Source organism: Triturus cristatus, chromosome 1_1 (genome assembly GCF_964204655.1).
Source record: "Triturus cristatus chromosome 1_1, aTriCri1.1, whole genome shotgun sequence".
In the NCBI taxonomy this organism is placed as follows: domain Eukaryota; kingdom Metazoa; phylum Chordata; class Amphibia; order Caudata; family Salamandridae; genus Triturus; species Triturus cristatus.
The window spans coordinates 70,602,185-70,626,743 of record NC_140579.1 but is presented as its reverse complement, the minus strand read 5'-3'; the positions used below and the strand labels follow the sequence as shown (position 1 = coordinate 70,626,743).

The window sequence follows — 24,559 nt, the reverse complement described above, 5'->3', positions numbered from 1 at the left end:
GCATCAGAGGAGGTACTCTGAACGCTGCAGAGGGGCTCTGCTCATGCAGGTGCACCCTCTCACATAAAAACCAAGCACTCTGCCTTCAGGATTGTTAAGGCCTGCCATAGGAGTGACTTATAGGTTTTATATGTGTGTGCAATGGTAGTGATATAGGTAGCCTATACCACTGTAATGGGTGCAAGTACACCCTTACCCAGGCTGCAGTAGCAGACCTGTGGTGCCATTTTGGAGTGCTTCCCAGGGGTGGCATAATACATGCTTCAGCCCCTGGTAGGCCTCTGAGGTACCTATGCCCTAGGTACATAGTTTACCATTTACTAGGGGCTAATAAGGCACTCCAGAATCCAATTAGATATGTACCTAATGTACATGCAAACCATTTTAGGGAGGAAGCAGCTAGGCTGTGGTCCTGATTAGCAGGGCCACAGCCAGACTAAGGTAGTAAAACAGTGAAATACCAGCGAAAAGTGGGGGTACCCATGTGAAGCAGATCCTACTCTCCTACAGTATTTACTGTAGAACCTAGAGTTTTATGAACGTGTGCACTAATGTTCAGTTTAACATGAAGATGTGTTCTGTATTCAAGCGGCATTTATACTTTAGGTCACAGTTACATATATTCTGAATTACACATTTGAAAGTGTAATCATGTATGCTTTTACTCACATTTTGCATTTGATCTTGAGTTACATGTGCACAAGTATAACCATGTATTTGAAATGCACATTATTACACATTATTTACAAGCCCCTTGAGCCGCCTGTACGTCCCTTTTCCCCGTATTGAAAGAGATGCACCGGCCGTGCAAGGGGCTTGTAATAAGCCTCCTGGCGTTTAGTTAAAATTAGCCTGAATAAAGGACTTGTAATTTTGTAATTTGCTTTGCTTGGTTAGCGTGTTCTTTCTTTTGCAGGCACGTTCTCAAGGTTTCATTACCTAGAGAAGGGAGTATTTTGTTTATATTAGTTTCTAGATAGTAAGGTCTGACAGGAGGAATCTTAGCAAGAAATGTGGAGCCCTAACGAGCAGATGTGGCCTCCTATTCATTGCGTGTCAGGAACGTGGAATGCTCAAGGTTGCAGTAACTGGTAATGCTACAAATGCACAACACAAGAAGAGAAAGACTTGGTTCCTGGTGGGGTGGAAAGAGATACAATAGTGTTCACACTGTTAGAAGAGAGTCGATTCCCATAGACTTTGAGGGGTACAGACCTCTCTGCTTCCTTTATTCCCTCAAGTGTGAAGCTTCAGGCTAAACACTTATTCCTGTTGCGTAACTAGGCTGACACCTTCTCGCACTTCTGAAATTTCCTTCAGACCCTATTCTATTAACCATTCTTATTCCAACTTAGATCTTGATTAGATTACTTTAGAACTTATTCATGTTTAGGAGAGAGAATCGGAGTTTCTTTAAGGAACACCTATTTCTAATTCTCAGTTCCTGTATTGCTGTGGCTGTGATAAATGTGTCCTATTGAGACTGAACTGATTGAGATATTTCTTGTATCTTTTTAATATTCTCCTCAAATGCATACACATTGGATTGACTATTAATTGGAAATAGAACTGAACTTCAATTACTGATTCTTGGTCCTTATTGTAGAGGGCCAAATGGGCTTCACAAAGATTGATTTTTTTTCTGGCCCATGCCTTAAAGGATCTCTGCCTTAACCTTTCGAAGATTGCTTAAATAAACTTCATTAAGCTGAATAATAATGAAACCTGGAGGCAAGCGTGAAGAGCCCACAGATGATATTAAGACAACACAGTAACTTCCGTCCCCTTCCGGCTCCCAATAGGAGGATGTTGCGTGGTTTCAATCTTGGAAAGACCGCCTAGCGCTTTTCCGAATCTAGCTCCAGTTGAGCTCTGTGCGCGTGGAGAAATGCTTGGAGCTCTCCAGTTCACTAGTGACACCACAAGATGCGAGTGCATTAGGCTGTGCGTGACTAGTGCTGCCCTGACCCTCCATCAGGTGCCTCGTCTGTATCAAGGCTGGACTATGCTAGCTCACTCTATCTCGGGGCGAGTAAAGCTGAGATTCTCCGCTTACAAAGGGTACAAAATGTGGCTGCTCAGATGCTACTCGGTCTGCCGAGAACATGTCCTACAACCAGCACCATCCGTAGACTGCACTGGCTGCCAGTGGCGAAACGCATAGAGTTTAAAACCCTCTGTATCGCCCACAGAATTTTGTACCTTCAAGCTCCGAATATCTTGGCGAATCTCCTCTCACCCTATGTACCCACTCCCCACATACGCTAAATGGGCCACACTTGGCTGTCGTCCTGCGGGCAAGAAAGATTCGAGCAGGAGGACGCTCCTTCCGCGTCCTGGCTGCTAAGCTTTGGAACTCTCTCCCTGTGAGTATCAGGAGCATTGACAATTATCCTCAATTTCGCAAAGCCATTAAAACACATCTGTTCCCCGCTTGAGGAGCTTCCGTTGCTTGCTCCACAGTGTCTTTAGCACTCTGCAGTGTCAGCGCCGGGACGCCCCTTTGCTGGGACAGCTGTGTGCTATATAAATCCACTAACATAACACTACATAACATAAGGCAGTTTTTATACCACAACGTGGTTCGTTTCTGGAATCTATCTTACTGCATAGGTATAACTGTGGTTCTCTTTTAGCTTCTCGCTTCTCTATTATGCATCACTAAAAGTGCCACACATAAGCCATTCACATGTCACACATAGGAAGACTGAATATATGGATATGTCACACATGAGCACTCTCAAACCGTGGCAGCTATGCACTCCAACTCCTCTTTAGCCTTTGAAATGTCTTGAGACCTGCAGCGAGCCTTCTTCCGGAGACCACAGAGTTTCTTCACACAATGCCTGCCCAGTTTCACTGCCCTGGGTTCCCACTCATTTTATTTATTTATTTAAGGTGACATGTTAAACATTTACCAATTGTACGTTATTACCCCAACTGAAAAACGTTTCTTAAATACTTTCCAGCCTCGTTTTCGGTTTCTCAGGACTCTTGTTTCATCCTTACATATACCTTCCAGGCAGGGGCGGGAGCCCCCCCTGCTGAAAGCCAGCAGAGGCGGGAGCCCCTCCTGCTGAAAGCCAGCAGGGGCGGGAGCCCCCCCTGCTGAAAGCCAGCAGGGGCGGGAGCACCCCCTGCTGAAAGCCAGCCCCCCCCTGCTGAAAGCCAGCAGAGGCGGGAGCCCCCCCTGCTGAAAGCCAGCAGGGGCGGGAGCCCCCCTGCTGAAAGCCAGCAGAGGCAAAGGACAAACATAAAATAATAATAAAACATTTTTATTATCATTTTATTTTTCATCCTGTAGGCTGGAACTGAGCCGGGGGAGGGGTGTGGCCGCATCCACGGACGCTGCAGTTGCAGCACGAGGGAAGTGGGGGGAGTGGTGGGCACTGCCAAGTGCGCATGAGGGATTGGCCGGCCCTCTGGGGTGGCCAAACCCTCATGTAGTCATGTAGTATTCCCAGCATCTGAGCAGCACTGTCATTGGGAGCTGGGAGCCTGTGCAGTAGCTCCTGGACGTCTGGATGGAGAGGCGCGGGAGGAAGGCGGCAGCCGTCGGAGCAGGGGAGTGCATTTTTCTTTCTTCATAATTCTTTTTTTTTGTTTTGTGTTCCCCCTTCTCCCAGCCTCACCACTTGACAATACAAATGGCCGCTCCTGCTTCCAGGAAGGATGTAAAGAGAGCAAACACTGCAAACATTGCGTTACACAGTAACCCTAGGATTGTAGTAGGTGCTGGGTGACATTGTCAGACCCTTTTGGGGGTGGTGGGAGTTGCCACAGGGCAGACAGGAGCTACTGGGCCACAACCGGGGCGTTGAGGTCGTTTCCCTCTGATGTCCCGGGGTCTGTCCTTCTAGGGCTCTACAAACCGGGCCAAGTACACCCGTTTCTGCACTGGTCTCTCAGGTTTGCAGGGCGAGCAGACACAGGCGTCACAGGGATCAAGTGTGTGGGACAGGAGCCCAGAGCTCAACAGCCACCATAAACCACTCTCCAGCTGAAGGCTCTGTCCCTCTCAGATACCTATTCAGGGTTCTCTGGGGTCATACAGGAGGGCACTCCTTTCCAATAAAATGCAGGATGACAAACCAGAGCATTACCATGTCCTCCAAAGTGTAGCACAGTGGTCTCCCATAAAGCACTATTTCTCCAAAATTCAATATGGCTGAAGTCTCAGCAGAGAGGCAAGAGCTGGCTAAAGCAATCTCCAGGATGGCTCATCTCCATATTCTCCCTCCCCCTGGCATCTGCACATTCTGTTGTATGCAGATTTAGATTCCGTATGTAAGTTTCCTGATTTATGCCCGTATATAGGTACAATTCACATTGCCCTTATTTGGACATAGAAATCCGGCCCTTATTTAGACATTGTCTGTACAAACCAAATACAGGCATGGCCACCTACATCCGTCCATCCACGTCACAACGATTTCCTGGAAAACCAGACCCTTAAGCCTTTAGGAATTTTCCTCAGCTTGAATATTGATTTCTCCAAGAACTCATTAAGTATGCATGAACATCTATTCCTTAGGGGTTAGAGGTTCCTCTGCCTGACTTTTACGTCAATACTGACTAGAACTTGGAGAAACGTTTGGCAACTCTTGGCTAAACTAAAATATAGCTAGCTATACTTTAGAAATAGCACCTACTTCAAACCTCAAACTGCACTTAGGTCAGGTACACTGGGGTAGAACAATTTAGAAGCATCAGATGAGTATCACATTTTAGCTTATGTTACTTATGTATGTATTTTGATTAATATATGTCATAGCTACAAACCATGCTATTGCAAAATTATTTTATCTTAATGCTAACCTCGTACATATTGTACTTTGCAGTCTGTTTTACGATTATAGCAATTAATATCTCTTGCACGAGAAATAAGACTGTTCAATAAACCCTTTTTATTGAAAACGCCCGTCTCTCTATTACTGTGCAACTCTGTAGAAACGAAGCATGCACGATTGACTGAGTGAAACTGTTATCTATTGTTTCCACGACTCTGAAGATATTGTTCCGACTCTTAAGGAAACAAAGTTGTCATGTTTATGCGGTTGTCAGAGAATAATCCCTTCTTGTATATTTGAGAAGTTTCTAGTGACCTCTGAGTTAGCTGGCACACACAAGTAATTAAGTTCAATATACTCGATAGAGACATACTGACCTCAGTCCTATGTCAAATCTATAGTGTATGTTATTCCAATGCGCAGAGCCTATCAGGGATATAGGAACTACACTTCAATTCCTTCCTTAAGCCTGCCATCTGGCTGGGTTCAAAGAGTAGGAGTGTAAATGAAACTGGTTTCTCGTGCCTGTATCCTCCTTCTATTGAAGATTATTAATTACGACCCCTCCGCTGTGCTCTGGCATTCCTATGTAACAGAACCCTCTCCTCCCAGAATGGCACATTCACCCTAGGGCTACTTATCACCTCATCAAAGCAGCCTGGCTAATCCACTGAACTCTGACCAATCAGGAGATATCACTGGAAGGCTGAATTTTGCTTAGAGGCAAGAAAGTCTTATAACTTCTGGTCTGTACATCTTAGGATAAATTCAAAAATAGTATATTGTTTGATTTATCAATACCATTCTAGGATGAGATTTTCTGATTCTCCTGGCGGGAATTATTAATGAATAACTTCTTGCCATTTTAACCTGAGTGGCTGGGGATTTGCAATGGGGAAAATTACTTTGGCACTTTTTACAGCACCAGGGCTTATAAAAAATCATTTGTAATGACCTTGCCTTGATCTATATGACCCCCCACCCCTGGAACACCTAGGGGAGACTTTAGGGGTCCTTAATATGTAAATATACTACTGACCCTCACTCCACAGGGCTACCAGCACAAAAGGTGAGTATGGGTAGCACTTTACTACAAAGGGGGAAGTGAATGTGCAATTTCACTAAACCCAGGGCACATAAAAACCTATTTTATAAGGGCGCTCCTTATAAGTACCTGACTCCCACTGCTGTGACACCTAGGGGAGGCCCTGGGAGTACCTAATATGCCAACATATTTTAGTTTATTATATGTTACGTGCCCTAAGCACCAAAGTCGAGTTTGGGCACAATTTACATGCAAGTGCAGAAAGGGCTGCTGGCCTCTAAACTGCCATGCCCTATTATATACTAGAGACTTAAAGGTAGTTTTGATCCACCTGCCCTATTTTGTACTAGGGCCTTAAAGAGGAGGCCATGCCAATCATAGTGGTACCCTGAATCATAGTATACCCTCATGTATGTGGGTGTTTTCACTGTATTTTAAGTGTGTTTTTACCATAGCACTGCTCTTGGGGCCTGGCTAGCAGAGCCCAGGGCACTTTCAGAGTCAGAAAACCAGCATTTTGTTGTCTCAAATGGGGCACAAAGTGGGGGATACTGCAAATAGCTCCTGATTTCCAAAACTTAGTAAACCTAAAGTAACGCAAGGCAGTGCAAGTGGCTTCCTTGCGTTACCCTGCATTGGGAAGGCATTCCATGGGTGGAGTGTGGGCGGTCCCACGCTTCCACACACGGGGTTTAGCGCATTTACAGATTTTCTAAGGGTAGTGAATGTGGGAATGCATAAAAATGGTACGCCATTCCAACAGAGGCGTAACGAGGAGAAATATGTTTAATTCTTCTCACTATTTCCTTGTTCTTGAAAAAAGGAACAAGCCTCTCTGGACTGTTTTTATGCAGAAAGGTGCTCCTTCCCGCACAAAAATAATACTGCCCATAACTCAAGCACCCTTGCACCATGGTGAAAGGGTGCCTGCGTTGGGGCTAGGTAGCACTCTGTGCGTCAGCGCAGACAGAGAGCAGGACTGTGCCATATCGTAGTAAATATGGCTCTTTCCTGCTCTCTCCATTTGACACAGGGCAGCGCAACAGGTCGCCTTGCACCAAATGCAAGTAAATCTGGGCGGACATGTTGATCCTGAATACGTCAGAATGACCCTCTATGACTCTCCATCCTTCCTGCTAATTCCTACAGCGACTACACAGTCACCCACATGCTCCATGATCCTGGTGAACCCTTTGTATCTGAACCGGCTTTGGATCCAGAACTTCATCTATGTCGCCTGTCACCAGCACTGGCAAAGACAACCTGTGTAAGTGGCTGCACTCTGCTCTCGATCGCTTGCTCACCTTGTACCTGAGATCCTGTCTTGTCACTAAATGGAGCTTCTGAAGGTAACCAGTCTGTCTCACAGACTGATAGAGGGACTCCAAAACAAGAGACAGTGCTTAGGTGTCATCACTTGGCCTTGGCAAAGAACATCAAAGACATGCTTTGATTTGTTCCACAACTGGAGTGGTGAGTCCTTCATGTCAGCCCTGACAGCTACTGGAGTCTGTCATTGAAACTCATATTCACAAAGTTTTCCTTGGAAAATGCTGCAGTAAAGCATATTTTCTCTGAATTTGTAATTCTTCCCCCTCCCCCCACCCCAGAATGGAGACAACACTCTTTATGAAACATAATTCATTTTAGTTTGGGTTCCACTTGGATGTCACCTGCAGGTCAGCCACATGGGCTGCATTATATGCCATCTGTAAAGATTACCCTAGGAACGTCCGCTCATGCTCAGTTTGTCCAGACTGTAATGGTACTAGGGTTGCCTGTGCTCTGTACAGTAATCTTTTCTATGAAGGAGGGGATATGTGGGAGATACCTGTAATGCGAACTTGCAGTCACTCGCTGTACCGACTCACTATAGTGACTTTTATATTGGTAGACCATCCCCCTCCCTGAAATTGCAGGTACTCGCTGTACCGACTCACTATAGTGACTTTTATATTGGTAGCCCATCCCCCTCCCTGAACTTGCAGGTACTCGCTGTACCGACTCACTATAGTGACTTTTATATTGGTAGACCATCCCCATCCCTGAACTTGCAGGAACTCGCTGTACCGACTCACTATAGTGACTTTTATATTGGTAGACCATCCCCCTCCCTGAACTTGCAGGTACTCGCTGTACCGACTCACTATAGTGACTTTTATATTGGTAGACCAGCCCCCACCCTGAACTTGCAGGTACTCGCTGTACCGACTCAATATAGTGACTTTAATATTGGTAGACCAGCCCCCACCCTGAACTTGCAGGTACACGCTGTACCGACTCAATATAGTGACTTTTATATTGGTAGACCAACCCCCTCCCTGACCTTGCAGGTACTCGCTGTACCGACTCACTATAGTGACTTTTATATTGGTAGACCATCCCCCTCCCTGCACGTGGAGGTACTCGCTGTACCGACTCACTATAGTGACTTTTATATTGGTAGACCAGCTCCCACCCTGAACTTGCAGGTACTCGCTGTACCGAATCACTATAGTGACTTTTATATTGGTAGACCAGCCCCCACCCTGAACTTGCAGGTACTCGCTGTACCGACTCACTATAGTGACTTTTATATTGGTAGACCAGCCCCCTCCCTGACCTTGCAGGTACTCGCTGTACCGACTCACTATAGTGACTTTTATATTGGTAGACCATCCCCCTCCCTGACCTGGCAGGTACTCGCTGTACCGACTCACTACATGACTTTTATATTGGTAGACCATCCCCCTCCCAGACCTTGCAGGTACTCGCTGTACCGAATCACTATAGTGACTTTTATATTGGTAGACCAGCCCCCTCCCTGAACTTGCAGGTACTCGCTGTACCGACTCACTATAGTGACTTTTATATTGGTAGACCACCCCCCTCCCAGACCTTGCAGGTACTCGCTGTACCGAATCACTATAGTGACTTTTATATTGGTAGACCACCCCCCTCCCTGAACTTGCAGGTACTCGCTGTACCGACTCACTATAGTGACTTTTATATTGGTAGACCAGCCCCCTCCCTGTCCATACACCTAGGTGAAAATGGAGAGACAAGGAATGAGGGCTGGAACCTGGGTGCGGGGGTGTCCCTGTGAAGCCATTGTGTTCACTTACCAAGTGTTTTGCTATGCAAGCTATTTCTCAGGTCCTCCTGAGTAGCTATGGACAGCCTATGAGTCTGGTGGGGAGAAAACTATGGGCTACCAGCTTTGTGCTCTACTACAGTGAGTAACTTGTGCTTTATTATCAGTTGTTTTCACAGTCAATGTTCAGGTTGTTCAATGTCTCTAGTACAATGTTTGTCACATACTTTTTTAACTCTTTGTTTTAGCTAGTTAAAACCAGCCTCAGAGGCATAAATCTCTGGGTCTTTTGTACTTTTACAACACCGATATTCTCCGCTATGGCCGGGGGATATACCTTACTCCTCATTTCTGTCCAAGGAGGAGAAGTCACGTCATACATTCTTCTTTTGTACACTGTTACATCACTCAGTCAGGAAACCTCACGTCTCTGGCAGTATTGCTGACATCACTCTTGCTGCACGAGCCCTTGCGTCCTGAGATCACGTGCTTCATGGAGACAATCCCTAGGGCCTGAGTTGGCTTTTGTAACTGCAGCACTGAGGTCACACTTTACACAAATCCCTCCCTCACACACCCTGTCCCTCCGTTTGCTTTTAGTACGAGATTGTGTGTGTTTTTCACATAATTATGACATACGTCAGATGAAAACAGAAGGTGGTTCTTAGCTACCTTAGGAAATGCTGTGACAGACAGCCTAGAGTTAATCCTGTGATGACATTTCCCCAAAATCAAGGTGTGTCTCTACAGTTTTTTGTTTATGCTCAGTGTTATCTTTGGCTTTTCAAGGCACATTGGCTTTTTGTTTCACACACCCTCTGAGATTCATGTTTGAGCAGTGGTTGATGTGTCTCCCTTTTACTTACCCATTAAATGCACAGCTGGCTTGATCATATTCTTCTGCTGATGTCTTTCTCTCAAGGGGCTGTTGCTCTTACCTGGAAACAAGGGATACATACCTCTAGTTAGGGTGAAAATATGTATTGAAAGGATGGCTAAAAAAACAGAAGGAATATGGTGAGAAGAAGCTTATAGATTGCATTGTAGACGTTTAGATCGCAATCGATAGATCATTTATAGACATAGAGTCCTTTTCGGGTGATTGCATTGTGCAAACTGACCATTGCATGAGAAGGCTGTCCCAACAGCGAGGCTGTCATCTGACAGGAAGTAAAGCAGTTTAAATTTGAACAATACTGGGGCCCAGTACAGAACCTGTGACCACGTCCGACGGACTCCTGCACATGCACCTGTGAGGCCCAGAGACAGCAGGGGCTACCGGACTGATTTCGCCCTCGCGTTACCCTCCCACCGTCGCCTGCAACCGCGACCGCTGTGTGGGGGGAGCGCTTGAAGGGACCACAACACCCAGGATCCCTTGGGCTAAGGAAGCGGAAGTCACGCATCCAGCGCGCCTGGTGGCACTATTTAACAGATCACGCCCTCCGGCAGAGCGGGGGCCCAGTACAGAACCTGTGACCACGTCCGACGGACTCCTGCACATGCACCTGTGAGGCCCAGAGACAAACGGGGTCTGCCGGACTGATTTCGCCCTCGCGTTACCCTCCCGCCGTCGCCTGCAACCGCGACCGCTGTGTGGGGGGAGCGCTTGAAGGGACCACAACACCCAGGATCCCTTGGGCTAAGGAAGCGGAAGTCACGCATCCAGCGCGCCTGGTGGCACTACTTAACAGATCACGCCCCCCCGCGACGCGGGACGCGCGCGGGCGGGCGCCGGGCTAAGCCCGGGACAAGGGCGGGACCGTCTGTGGCCGTCCGGGGCCGGTAGAGGCTGGGCTGGGCCTGGTCTCTAACATCTTGCTGAGGTTGCAGAAAGAACATTAAGGTACTGTTCATTTGTTGCAAAATCGTCACGCTATTGTGGCCCTCTGCCCCCATTTTGCTGTTTGTATTGGTTAACTAGGCACCAAAGAGGCTTGTTGCAGGGACACTCTCTGCACAGTGTCACGTAGTGATATCAATCCTATAACTGCATGAGCAGAATGGCATCTAACACTCGAACGAGATCTTCCAAATTGAGCACGAAGGACCATGTCACCCCATTACAAAAGAACAGCTCAAAAGGTACCCCCGCCCAAGTCCCAGCACAGCAGACTGCCATTGACAGAATGTTGCTTAAGGCCATTGGTGAAGTTTCGAATGAGATCGAGCGCACAGAAAGACGGCTCTCATTAACTCCCCATTTGAGCCAACTTGCTTCACCTATTACTACTACGCCCGCGATCACCCTTGACTCGTCCCCGGAGGCTCCACTGACTAATACTTCTCCGCTACAAATAACTCCCATTGGTGATACACTGGACAATGGCAAAGGGGGAAAGACGCGAGCGACGAAGAAAAAGGGGAGTAGCAAGAGGCCACTTGGACCCAAAAAGACTAGAACCCGCACGACCTCCAATTATCCAGACGCCCCAATTGGAGAAGCCACCCGTGACCAAGCATTGGGCACACAGGCTCCCCCGGGGTGGGTGTCCCAGACTATTAATGATCTACAGTTACATTTTGAGCTACTGATCAACACTCAGATGAAACAAATCCTGAGCAGGCTGGACAAAATTGTTTCTCTAGTGAAGATAAGGGGTGGAGGGACAGGCAACACTCTATTACCACCACTGAGCAACAACCCGGCCACTGAGTTGCCGACTGTTCAAATAACTAAACCTGGAGCTGAAGATCAGCCCAATAAAAATATGCCTATCATTCCACCTGATAACACACCAGCAGGGCCCTCTAATGCTACTACGAGAACCTCACTATTGCCAAACACGACCCATCTACAAACGGATAGGACACACACAGGCCTTGCCGCGAACACAGCTCACGCAAACTCGGCACTGCTGCACATTCTGCTGGAGTTGCCACACCGCACACAATTACCCCCATTCAAACCTACTCCCATTGGGCCTTGTATACATTTGCCCCCGGACGCAGCCCCATATGTCATCATACTTACAGGGGTCCCAGAGTTAAAACCTGGGTACACAGAATCGCATGATGAACTCAAGAACAAAGTCACACATTGGCTAAATAAGAACAGGCCATTGCCGAGGGACGTACAGGGAGAAATCCTACATGTAAGAAGGGTGAGATGGCTGGGGAATAGGCAAAAGAATGTAGTTGGTGATTGTGTGGTGGTGAATTTTAGGGATTATAGGATAGTTGATCACATATTAAGCTGGGGTCCGGCGGCTCAAAGCAGCAACATAAGTTCACTACCACTGGGGTTCTTTTATGCTACTGACAGAAGCACATATCACCGAAATGGGGGCAGTTATGATAAAGATGAGTATTTGTGGGATGGCAGGGTTCATCACGAAATGAAGTCATATGCCCCCCCGGGGAGCCAAGGCAGAATTGCCCTAAGGAACAGATTCGACCCCCTTAAGTCTCTGGAGGAGGTGGATTGACTGAACGGGGTTAAAGCTTATGTTGAGCAAACACCGATACAACTAAACACTGCACAAATTACTCCCGTCGTTATGATCTCCAGTTACCCCAAGAGGAGCAAAATTTGCATTCATCATCCAACTAGAGGGAGGTCCCCAGAGAAAATTACTGCTAACAAACACAAAACAGTGAATAGGTTGGATAGCCTAGGTCAAAGACAAGAGGAGGTTGAGATTAATGAGGAACTAGCTCATGTGGCCTCACACACACAACAACCACAAGTTACTCAGACCCCACTAGTGCTTAACACAGATGGAAATTTGGGAGAGCCTGACCACACTATCCCTAAAAACACTGCCCTAATAGGGAGAATATTGCAGGAGGGGATTGAAATGGTCTCATGGAATGTAGCTGGGCTGTCCTCCAAATTTCACAATCAGGAGTGGAGGCAATACATTTCCAGATTCCACATAATCTGCCTGCAAGAAACTTGGGTGGTGGACCATAATCCTTACCATTTAGCAGGATACAAATGCTTTGCTGTTCCTGCAAAAAAACTGGCCCCGGAAAGAGCAATGGGAGGGTTAATTACCTATGTGGACCTACAGTTAGAAGGATCATGGATTGATTTAAATTGGAACTCACCCAACATACAAGCTATTGGGCTTAAAGCAAGCAGGCTAAATGCTGTCCTAATTAACGTATACAATGCTATAGCAGGGAGTGGGAAAGGGCAAATAATACACGACCTGGACACCTACCTGACCCGAGAACTGAGCCTAAGGAAGATAGGTAGGGAGCCATGTGTGGTTATAGCAGGAGACTTAAATTGTCATCTGTGTCCAAATCTGAGTCCATCGAAGGGTGCCTGGACCGGTTGCACACTGGCAAAAGGGGCGCACTTTGAACACACACCGGGAGGGCTGGAGTTACAGAGGGTCCTGGAAAACCATATGTTGAGGCATACATTAGACCTGGTGGGTTTTAAAGATAGCTGTGAGGTCATACCTACATTCAAGGGGAGAGGGCAATGCTCTATTATAGACTACATAGTTGTCTCTCACCATTTTTGGGATTGGATAAATGAAGTAGGAATTGAATGGAGCATATTCAGTGACCACAACCCACTGGTACTGAATATTAAAAATTGGTTCGCCCGAAATGTGAAGAAAAGGACCGAGGTTATTAGCACAGTGAGGGCAACTGATCAAGGGAGACGCATCAGATGGGCAAAAGTGGATGGGGAGGCCTTTTATAAATCTCTAATAGAGAAAGGCAAAGAGATGTTTGAGGTGTGCTTAGATCCATCACTTAAAGGTCCTGTGGTGGTTAAAGCGTTTGAGTCTATGGCACACCTTATAGATGGTTTACTTAAATCATCTTCGACACCGGAAGTCAAGACCTTCCCTAGATGGTTTGACAAAAACTGTTCCCGGGCCCATAAAGAGCTAAAAGAATGCTTAAAAATAGTTCCAAAAAACAAGAGGGATATTGCACAGTGTAGGATTGCATATAAAAAGGCAATCAAACAAAGGAAATTGGCATTGCAAATACAGGTATGGGAAGACTTGCGGGACGCAGCTGATAGAAGAGATTCAAGCGCATTCTGGAAAATAATTAATAAACCCTGTTTCCAGGACACCGCTGCCCCAGTAATTGGCACATCTATTCTCCCAGAGCAATGGTCCAAACACTTTGAACTACTGTACAATCACTCGAATGTGAACTCGAGGGGCGATGAAAATCTTTGCCCATGGGCATCTAATATTGAATTCTCACTGGAGGAAATAGCAGAGGGCATTAAAGGTCTTACAAAAAATAAAGCCCCCGGCCCGGATGGAATCCCTCCCGACCTCTATTTAAGTAGGGTTGAGCTCTGGGCCCCAATCCTCACAAGAGTAATAAACACAGGAATAGCAACCGGTTTGCCACGATCTTGGTCTGAGGCCACAATAGTTCCAATTTTTAAAAAAGGGAAAAAGGACAACCCGCAGTGTTACCGCCCCATATCACTAATTGATGTGACTGCTAAAGTCCTGGGGCGGGTAGTTCTGAATCGCCTATTAGACTGGGCCACTGAACATCAAATAATCACGGATTTGCAATATGGTTTCAGGAGTGGAAAATCAACAATAGACCAATGCCTGAACCTTTACCTAATAGTGGCCAAATACACCATTGCAAGTGATCAGGCGGTATATCTGGGGTTTATGGACCTCTCAGCCGCTTTCGACCATGTCAACAGGGAAAAACTCTGGGCTCTGATGATTAGATTAGGGGTAGAGCAGGGCCTAGTGGATATCCTAAGAGCACTTCACTGGAACACTTCTGCTAAAGTGCGCTTTAACTTGGAGGGTGACACGACAGCATCCTTCCCTTGCACAAGTGGGGTGAGACAGGGATGCATCTTGGCCCCGTTCTTGTTCTCTCTGTACATAAATGAGTTAGACCGAGCACTGTGTGAGATGAACGTGGACACCCCCAGACTAGGTTCCCGACCAGTTCCCGTGCTATTGTACGCTGATGACGCGGTACTTTTAGCCCGCACACCTAAAGGTCTTCAGAGCCTGTTAGATGGGTTTGTTAGCTTCATGGCTAGTTTAGATCTATCGGCCAACCTCACCAAGTCTTATGTGATGCTGGCTGGGTCTAAACCCTGCAAAAGATTTTCTTACAAAATAGGCACACATAAAATGGCAAAGGTTGAAACCTTCTCCTATCTGGGTATATTTTTTGATGGGCTTTTAAATTTTAAATTTTTAACTGAAGAGCGTAGGTCAAAGCTAGTGGTATCTACAGGGGCCATAATGAGCTATGGGCACAGGCTGGGCAGGTGGTCCCCTGAGCAGGTTATGCACCTATATGGCTCCATCTGTTGCCCCAAAATATTATATGGGGCAGAAGTGTGGGGCTTTGTAGCTACCCAGCAAATACAGATTGAGGAGAATAAGTTTCTGAGAAAGATTCTCCAAACCTCTCAGAGTATATCGGCCTTTATTTGCCATGACGAATTGGGTAGAGCATATATGGAAGACCTGAATAAAATCAGACCTATTATGGCCTGGCTAAAAATTTGGACCAATCCAGAGGCGGGACTGAGCAGACAAATAGTCACTGACTGCATGAATAGGGATAAGGGAATGTGCATACCATGGCTGAACTACGTTAGGGTCACCCTGGAGAGTTTAGGGTGTAAGGATCTTTTTTATAACCCGCTAACAATAATTCCCGAGGACAAAACCAGAATCAAAAGAATGTTCTTCGAAAAAGTGACCACACGAAGAGCGGTCCTTGAGGAAAGTAAGCCTACAGTCCGCGCCCATATAATGGTAAAGACAGTAGAAGGCATGGAACCGTACCTTGCCCTCATACATAATGCACAGGACAGGTTCCTAATTACACGATTTAGGTTCAACCTTCTACATCATCTACTGGCTGACCCGCTTGGTTTTACTGTCACAGTTGAACAGAAGGGTACCTGCGGCTGCGACAATAGGTCTCCGCAGGATACCCTTCATTTCGTTTTATTATGCCCTTTTTATTCGATACCTAGACGTAAATATTTAGTAAGGATTCTTAAACAAATGAAGTTCAGACATGCTAAGGTCGCTCTTCTATATTTACAAAGATCTGAGAACCCACTAGCACTGGCTTGTATTTTAAATTTTATTAAAGTTGCAATAAGACTTAGGAAAACCAGGGGACTCCCTTGATTTAACTGTGAATTTGGAATGAATTGATGATAATGGTCTTTGTGCAGTTATTGGATTTGTAATGAACTGAACGTTGTTTTTTTAACTGTATATTTGTACTTTTATGATATTTTTTAAATATCGAATAAAGGAATTGATTGATTGATTGAACAATACAAAGGCATTGTATGATTTTAAACTAAGATTCGGTGAATTCAGTCAATGATCCAGAGTTTTGCTTTTATGCATACTTCGATTAGAAGGGATAATTATACATTTTGGGCCATATAGGCATTACAGGAATTTAAAACCTATTTGGGAAAGAGTATTGAAGAAACAAAGTATGATCTATTATTAGGAGTTTAGACTGGGATTGAAAGAGATGATAAGAAAGAGGTATTTTTGGATCATAACCCTATATTATTGGCTTTTAGATCAGCAGCAGAAGCTTCTAATAGACATGAATACTAGAAGCAAAAGACAGGCTTGATCAAATGTGTGAGCCCAATTCCAAAGAATGTATGATAGATATATGTACAGCACCCTTGACAAAGTTCTGAAACACAACCCCCAGCACGACCCCCTACACTGCCCGAACACCACTGCACTGCACTAAACCCTGAAACACCACCCCCAGCATGACCACCTACACTGCCCTACACTGCCGAATACCACTGCCCTAAACCCTGAAACACCACCCCCAGCAAGACCCCCTGCACTGCCCGGACACCACTGCCCTAAACCCTGAAACACCACATCCAGCAAGACCCCCAACACTGTCCGAACACCACTGCACTGCCCTAAACTCTGAAACACCACCACCTGCACGACCCCCTACACTGCCCGAACACCACTGCACTGCCCTAAACCCTAAAACCCCAGCCCCAGCACGACCCGCTACACTGCCAGAGCACCACTGCATTGCCCTAAACTCTGAAACACCAGCCCCAGCATGACCCCCTACACTGCCCGAACACCACTGCACTGCCCTAAACCCTGAAACTCCACCCCCAGCACAACCCCCTACACTACACAAACATCACTGCACTGCCCTAAACCTTAAAACACCACCCCAGCACGACCCCTACACTACCCAAACACCACTGCACTAGCCTAAACCCTTAAATCTACCCCCAGAATGACCCCCTACACTACCCAAACACCACTGCACTACCCTAAACCCTAAATCTACCCCCAGTACGGCCCCCTACACTACCCAAACACCACTGCACTACCCTAAACCCTACATCTACCCTCAACATGACCCCTGCACTACCCAAACACCACTGCACTACCCTAAACCCTAAAACACTACCCCCAGCACGACCCCCTACACTACAACGACACCACTGCACTGCCCTAGACCCTAAAACACTACCCAGGCATGACCCCCTACACTACCCAAACACCACTGCACTATCCTAAACCCTAAAACACTACCCTCAGCACGACCCCCTACACTACCCAAACACCACTGCACTACCCTAAACCCTAAAACACTACCCCCAGCACGACCCCCTACACTACCCAAACACCACTGCACTGCCTTAAACCCTAAAACACTACCCCCAGCACAACCCCCTACACTACTAATCAGTAGGGAACTAGTGAAGGAGAAAACTAGTGAGACTAGTCAGACTAGTGAAGGAGAAAAAATTCAGGAAGGAAGTAGTGAAGTAGTAAACCCTGCACAAGATCAGACAGGGAAAGAATCTGAAGACAGGAATAATCACGTTGTGCCACAAATTTACGAAAACAAAAGAGTATCTGAAGAAGGTACAAGTGCAGTGCAAGCTAAACGACTTAGAAAAGGTGATAAGAGGCCAGGTGTCCTCAAAAGATTGAAGTATCACCTCAAAACAGTTCCCGAAGAACCAGAGCAGGTAGACGAAGTATCCAGTTGGTCTGGGCAAGCAGCTGCAGGTTCAAAACGAAGAAGCCCCAGAGCAAAATGTGTAAATAACAAATTCAAGGGTCTTGAATGGACATATGTAATTCTCGAAGATTTTGAGAATTTAGAGATAATTGAAGAAGAAATTGAAAATGTTGATGCAGAGCAAATTGACGAAGAACTAAGACCACCTTGAAACGAATTTCCCCTCTCGTACCTCTGTTCCGAAGTTGAATCACTCAAATGAAGAAGAGGAATCTTCTTTTCCCGTGAGAGAAATGGCTGATAACAGAGCTGCAGGAAAACCGAATTGTTTTAAGAAATGTTGCAGAGTGTGTATAGGTAGTATATTTCTAATACTCATAATATGGTTAATATTAACAGTGGCCATGCCTTATTTTATGGTCAAAAGTGTACAGAATAACACTAACTAAAGGTAGCTACTATTAAAGGAGATAGAGTAGAATTAGAAGCACCAGATGAGTCAGATTTACATCACGCTGTGAATAAAAATGGCACTGATTTAAATGCTTTCACAAACTTATTAGTACAATATGTAGAAACTATGGAAGTTAGTGATTGCTATGCCTGCATGAAATAACCAGCATCTGTAGCAGCGGGAGTTACTTATCATCATTTACCCTTAACCTCTAGTGTTTTAGCAAGTTTGTTTTATAAAACTGGAAAATTGCAATATTATTATTCTAACGTAGATGTGAATTTTTCTGAGGTTCCTATGCGAAAAAGCATGAACCCCGTTCTTAGTACAAGAGACTCAGAATTTATGGGTGAATATTTCTCAATAGATATAGCTGAAGCACATAATAACAATTTAACCTGTAAATTGCATGAAGAAGAGAAAATATTTTTGAATTTAGTAGAACAAAGGAGACAGGATTTCCAACGTAGAGCGTCTGAACCAAAACCTCAGATTCCAAAATGGGCTGTGGAAGAAGAGCATTTTGCAAGTGGCAAAACTCATGCTGCCATGTCTTTAGATTTTGAAAAGAAAGGGAAAATCTGTCTCCATAGGTTAAAAACAGAATATAACAATGTGTTTATTGGTTCCAGTGAATGTGAGCACAATTTCTTAATAATCGGGGGATGGGGACTAAAAGGAGGAACTGAACCAGTATTTCCTGGAGTTTATTATGTGTGTGGCAATAATGCCTACATTAGGCTGCAAGACCATTGGTATGGGAGTTCCTATTTTGGAATAGTATTCCCTAAAGTTTGTCATGTAAAAAGACTCCCTGGAAACAATGAAGACGAAAAATGGACTAACGCGTGTAAAAAGAGCTAGTTTTTCAGAAACCGTAGGTGACATTTTTGGTGCATTGATACCTTCAGTGGGAGTTCTTCTGAATTCACGAAAAATGTGTCAGTTGTCTACAGTAGTTGATCGGTTGTCTACTGACACTGCTGGAGGATTTCTACTTATCAACAGTGAATTAGTTGCGGTCAGATCTATGGTTATGCAAAATCGACTTGCCCATGACATATTATTGGCAAAAGAGGGTGGAGTCTGTAAATTATTGAAAATGCAACATTGTTGTACGTATATTCCAGATAAAAGTGTTGAAATTGGAAAATATATTAAAAATATTACGGAATTTGAAGAAGAGTTGAAACCACTGGAAGTTGAAAGTGTCTGGAATAAATTTGCAAATAGTTTTTCCAACATAGGTAGTTGGTTTTCTAATTTAGGAATAGGTATTCTAGGTCACATAATTCTACCCATGATGGGAATAACCTTATTAGTCTTAACAATAATGTGTTGGCACAAGTGTTGTAAAGAAGTAAGAAATATGAAGTGAATGAAAGGGGCAAGAAAAGAAAACTTGAAGAAATACAACTAGAAGAATTAAAAGGAGACTTTTATAAAATAATGAGAGGATTACAATGCAAAAAGGAAAAGAAAAGAAATGAATGGGTTGAGGAAGAGATTGAGATGTGCTAAAGTTGGCATCTGTTTAGTAGAAAATTTATGATGGCAATAGATGCCATCAGAGAGGGGATTGATGGAGCAAGGATTCATAAAAGAAACTTGCTTGGATTCAATCCTCTCAAATAACATGTAATAATGTAATTAATCTGTTTTGTGAATACGAAAACCGCAATTCATCACGAACATTTTTATCTAGGGGAAGCTTTTCTATGTGCATGACTAACCCGTAACCTGAGTGTCCTAAAATGGCCGACAAAACGCGGGATTTCTATTGCGCATGCGTCTATTGCATCTATGTAGCATGACTCTATTGCTTTTGGTGGGAAACTTTTGCAGCTGCGCAATGGCACTAAAAATGGACGCTTTGAACTCACATGCTAATCCACCTGCAACTGCTAAACTAAACCACGTAAGTTTTATTAAACACTAATGCAAAAGATTTAAATAAGTAAACGGGGATAGAGTAGAAATAAGTGGTATACAGTAAATCATTTGTTTCTGCGTTCTAACGTATCCTTTTCTGACTTTATTATTAGTTCTATTTGGGCCTCGGAGGGTGACTGGGATCCCTACCTCACATCAACTACACGCATGTGCATAGAAACTGGCCGGAAAGAATGATGTCTCCCGTGCCACTCAGCCAAGGCCACCTTCAATGAAAAAGCATGAGAAGGTCAACTGATGACCCCTGCGAGAGCAACAATGTTGAATAAAATGTTTAATTTACTGAGTAATGTGAAATGCGTGTTGGAATAAAGCTATGGGAAAAGAAAATTGAGGGGCGGGCACATAACAATGGTTCATAGAGAAAATATTAAATTCTAAGTGGTGTGATGAACTCACCTCCTCATCCTGACCAATCAGAATAAGTGAAAACATAAGAATTGATACATGGGGGGTGGTACAAGAACAGTATAATTGAGGTAAGATAGCTAGAGACTTCGTCCGACTTGTCAGATCTGTCACTCTGACTCGTCACTGACCCAACACGTATGCTCCTCCAGATTCTGTCCGAAACGCTGTTTCAGACCTTGCTGCTACCAGAAACTCTGTCTGAGAGTTCGAGATGCTGGTCGATAATCTATTAATCTAGAGGGATTGCGGAAAAGGGACACCCGAGGAGAGTAGTGCCAGAGAGGGGTGCAACGCTGGCGTTGTACTTTAGGAGAAGTTACCCTTCCAGATCTGGATCTGCCCATTCTTCTACCTGTGACCTGTCTTGGAGATTCTATCTGGCCCCCCATTACGGAGTTGGGTTCATCTTAGACCATAGGTCAATATAAGCAGCAATTCTGTACTTCTATGCCTATTTTCCCTTTTTTTCCCCTTCTCCTTTTTCAGGTACCGTCATCATTGATCATTTTTGTTTTGCTATGGAATTATTTAGAGTATTGCCTCTTGAAATGAAATGAAGGTGGTCACTGTAATTGAATTTTGACTCACAAATTAACTTAGATAAAGGTTTTCAAAACTTCTTGAGTCTGTGGTTATTCAGAGTAAAGAGATTCGACGCGGAAATGAAACAAAATGTATTGAATTGGTAAGACTTGGTAAAGGTGAATAACAAAGTTACAGGTATTAATCAAAATTGATGCCAGCGGAGTTTACTAGCTTATTGTCTGAATGTGGTTTGGGCACAGGTGAGTATTAGGTGTATGAGTGACCAGAGCTGGTGACCCACGCTCCATCATATGGCAGTCTGGAAAGGCGCTCACCAGCATGCTGCGGTTCCCAAGGAGTTTCAGGCTCAGTTAAACACATATGAACAATCCAAGTAGCGCTTCCAGGATGACAGAGAAACAACTGATCATTCAAACTGTTAAGACATGTTGTGGTAAATGCGGGGGTCATGACATAGCGGGTTTATCACCTTTTGAGTTCCCAGCGGTTGAGGGTAGAGAGAGTAAGTTGTCGAGGATAGCTTGATTCCAGTGGCACAGTGAGTTAGCCTGGCTGAGGTGACATACCCTGAAACCGGTCCCAGAATGCTTGTTTCCGGTCCAGGCTTGGCAGTTCGGTCAGGACTGTTCTCATGAGGCACAGGGTCAAGACTGATTTGCATATGTCTGGGTCCAAACTGGGGTGGCATAGTGGGCAAAAGAACGATGGATTTAACTCAGATCTCTTGACTGGGGGAGAATGTTTGAATCAATAAGCATTCCGTCCATCATTTGTTGCAGGTACACAGTCCAATCAGGGTTGTGCAATTTCATAACCTGTCAAACTCTTGATTGGCTGTAGTGAGGTATTCTTGTCAATATTCTAGAACTAAAATATCTTCAGGACATCGAGATACCCAGGGCACAAGTCGAGAGTACACGTGGGTAGACGGTGTCTATCCACTCTTTTCAAAGGGTGGTCGCTGTCTCTCCTGCCAAGAAGTTGGGCCTCACTGAAATATGTTGAATTCGCCTCTGTGTAATTTTCAGACACCGAGACACATTCAGCAGTGCCTGTATGTTGTCTGCTTTCATTCCGAGCAGCAATGCGCAGGCGAGAGGGCTTTGTTATTTTAAATTCCATCTGAGCATAAAATAAAGGCCGAAGTTAAGTGGTCATCAGGCCTTCTTTTCATTGAGTATCCTGGCTGGGAACTATCTGGAACCTCACACCTCTGAGCAATTGAGGGGAAGCACACATCTTATTATTTCACAAGTACTTGAGTGAGTCATGGTTTTGACTTTGTTCAGTCATTGTGTATATGAGATATGAATGCACTGTAAGAATGTCAGATGTGTTGGTCTGACCCAGTATTTACACAAATAACAATTTAAATTCCACTATTTTGTTTTACTACTTTTATAGTGCTACTCATCCCAATGCAGGGTGTCAAAGTGCTTTACATCACACGTACACATTACACATTGACAATAAATCATATATGTGTGTAAATAAATGTACAGGGCGTGTTACATAAGACAGTGAGAGTTATAAGACGTAGGAGTCACATGTCCTTTATGGCTCGCTGAGCTACATTAGAAGGATTACAATTTATGAACTGCAAGTAACAGGAAGATCCCTGTGTTAAAAGCAGTAACCTACTTTATCCATCGCCATAAAATAAAAATGTGTCATCTGCTTAGTACATGATGTTCTTTGAGGAAGACATATTAACCTTCTATGCTACTTTGATCCAAAACTGGGACTTGACGAAACACACATTTCTCCAACAAGTGCATTAACCTCCAGAGTTATCTCTCCATTATTATTATTCCCTGAGATTTACTGAGCACATGTAGACCTCTACAGCAGGTGCCTTAACTCCATAAGATATTTTAAAATGCAGACTTTGCAACCAATTAAGCAGAACAGATTTAGTGTCATGTTTCTCCTTGTTGCTAATTTCTTTGTGGCAGGATTTTTAAAAATTTCTTAAATATTGTAAAGTGTTCAAATGTACTCATGATAGACCTGCTAAACATATGTGTGTTAAGATCTGATGTCACTTCTTGTGATGTCACTTCCTGTGAGGTCATGGTTGTGATGCCACTTCCTGTGATGCTACGTGCGATGTCACACTCTGTGATGTCACATGCAGTGATGTCACGCGCCATGATGTCACTTGCATATTGCTTAACTTGGTTAGTCCCCCCACAATTTTTTTAAGGACTTGTGCCCTGGATACCATGCTCATCTCTTCCATCAGCTCATTTACGTGACAATTTCTGCCCTTTGCAATAATGCGGGGTTTGACTTAAAAAGCGGTACTCTAACACGTGATGCGTGGTACTTGTCAGAGCTGCATCTTACCCTGTCGAAATGCCTCAGCCGTGCCGTCCAGGGAAGTCGTTTCCACCTGCAGAATGGAAGAAAGGACAAAAGTCTTACTGGGACCAGTGAAAAATGTAATGATTTATTTTAAGCGCTTGTAGCCCCAACAGTGGAGCTCAGACGTTTAAACACCCCCTGAACACCGAAACGGGCAGAAAGTATAGAGCCCGTAAATGAAGAAAGGGAGACATTATGCAGCCTAATGAGGCACATTTTGCAGTATTTCTTCATTAGTTTCTCATTTACACACGTTAACACACGTGCCAAAGGTTTTACCTCATTAGAACCAGGTTAGCACCCAAATACAGCAATAAGCAACTGAAAGATGACCAATCAATCTTAGCAAGGACCTTCTCACTGCACGGCAACCATTATCCCCAAGTTTTTGGTAACTTTCGATCTGTTTGAGCTAAAAACAGTTTTCTGTTCAAATTGTAAATTATACAACAGATGATACATTGTGTGGCACATCCATAAATATGCAGAAAATGCTGCCCCACAGAATTCAATAATTCCAGTTCTCCTACTCATATGGTACCCGCTATGTTTCAGTTCATGGGCGTGTTATACACCTGTTATAGTATTCGGTAGTGTTCAATATCAGTATAATGAGTTATGCCACCTAACTTGGTAAGGTGGGCTGCAGAACATTTGTAGGTTATGTTATATTGATCTGTTCTCGGATATGCGGGATTAGGGAAGGGCCAGGGGGCATTATTGTTTTAGGGGTGCATACCCAGGGGAGCTACCTGCTGGCCGCCCCTGTGAATTAATGACTGAGACTTGGTGTCGCCGGCCTCACTTTAGTGCTGATTTTGAATGAACTTTATTTTCATGACCATGAGAACAGTCTTGGGGTAGCACGCAACAAACATTATTGTGACTGCGTAAGACTCTGCCAGCGCACCTGTCTCTATGGCTACTCATAGCTGATTGTGGAG

At 44.7% G+C, this 24,559-nt stretch overlaps 1 pseudogene across 1 annotated transcript in view; it reads right to left on the bottom strand.

The window, feature by feature from the left end:
- LOC146869450 (lymphotoxin-beta-like) overlaps positions 1 to 24,559 on the bottom strand; it is an 82,464-nt pseudogene that overhangs the window by 15,850 nt on the left and 42,055 nt on the right. The window contains exons 2-3 of the transcript XR_014959808.1: positions 23,598 to 23,643; positions 9,775 to 9,846 (exon numbers count right to left, since the gene is read on the bottom strand). The product of XR_014959808.1 is annotated as a lymphotoxin-beta-like (transcript). The remainder of the gene's footprint in view (positions 1 to 9,774; positions 9,847 to 23,597; positions 23,644 to 24,559) is intronic.